We start from the raw sequence: 989 nt of genomic DNA, 5'->3' as shown, positions 1-989 counted from the left end.
GGTGTATGCCTGTAGTCCCAGCTACCTGGGATGCTGAGGTGAAAGGATCATTTAAGGCCAGGAAGCAGAAGTTGCAGGGAGCCAAGACTGCACCACTGCTTTTATTGTTTTTCAGGTTTATGAAGGAAATGCAGGTTGACATATTCCCATTTCCAAGACATGTACTAACAACATATTTGCATGTAACATCCTGTATGTTACTCAGCTCTGTTCTCATTTCATACATCACCATACATCAATAGTTTTATAGTGATAATCACAATTTCAATATTGGGTGTCTTCTGTTTTGGTTTGACTCACACTGCTTCCTTGGAGCTGATCAAGAAATAGTCAAATGACTTTCCAGGGGCAATGCAAGATATGGAATGCTTTATGAATTTGTGAGCCATCCTTAGGCAGCAGCCATGCTTATGCTTATCTGCTCTCTATTGATCCAATTTTAAAGTATATGCTGCTGAAACAAGTACAAAGCCCTGTTTTATACATGGATACTCATGAGTCATAGAGGAAGTTTAGCTCTGTTCAATCCAACTCACCTACTTGAGATTCAGAGATTTTTTTTTTTTTTTTTTTGAGACGGAGTTTTGCTCTTGTTACCCAGGCTGGAGTGCAATGGCGCCATCTCGGCTCACTGCAACCTCCGCCTCCTGGGTTCAGGCAATTCTCCTGCCTCAGCCTCCGGGGTAGCTGGGATTACAGGCACGCACAACCATGCCCAGCTAATTTTTTGCACCTTTAGTAGAGACGGGGTTTCACCATGTTGACCAGGATGGTCTCGATCTCTTGACCTCGTGATCCACCCGCCTCGGCCTCCCAAAGTGCTGGGATTACAGGCTTGAGCCACCGCGCCTGGCGAGATTCAAAGAATTTTATTGAATTTTATTGAATGGCTTCCTGTGAAGTGGAACTTTAAAATATATTTAAAACTTGAGGTAGATATGCAAGTAGCCTGGGAGATTTTTATTATTGTAGAAATGGATTACTTGAGG

The 989-nt window shown here is 42.9% G+C and overlaps 1 non-coding gene across 1 annotated transcript; it reads right to left on the bottom strand.

The window, feature by feature from the left end:
* Positions 1-354: 354 nt before the first annotated feature.
* On the bottom strand, positions 355-463 carry LOC120360232 (U6 spliceosomal RNA). The gene has a single exon (XR_005576808.1). It is a non-coding gene; the product is annotated as a U6 spliceosomal RNA (small nuclear RNA).
* Between the last annotated feature and the right edge of the window lie 526 nt (positions 464-989).

The sequence above is a fragment of the Saimiri boliviensis genome, chromosome 19 (genome assembly GCF_048565385.1).
Source record: "Saimiri boliviensis isolate mSaiBol1 chromosome 19, mSaiBol1.pri, whole genome shotgun sequence".
Lineage (NCBI taxonomy): Eukaryota > Metazoa > Chordata > Mammalia > Primates > Cebidae > Saimiri > Saimiri boliviensis.
Note: the sequence above shows the minus strand (reverse complement) of the source record. Positions and strands in the feature narration are given on the sequence as shown.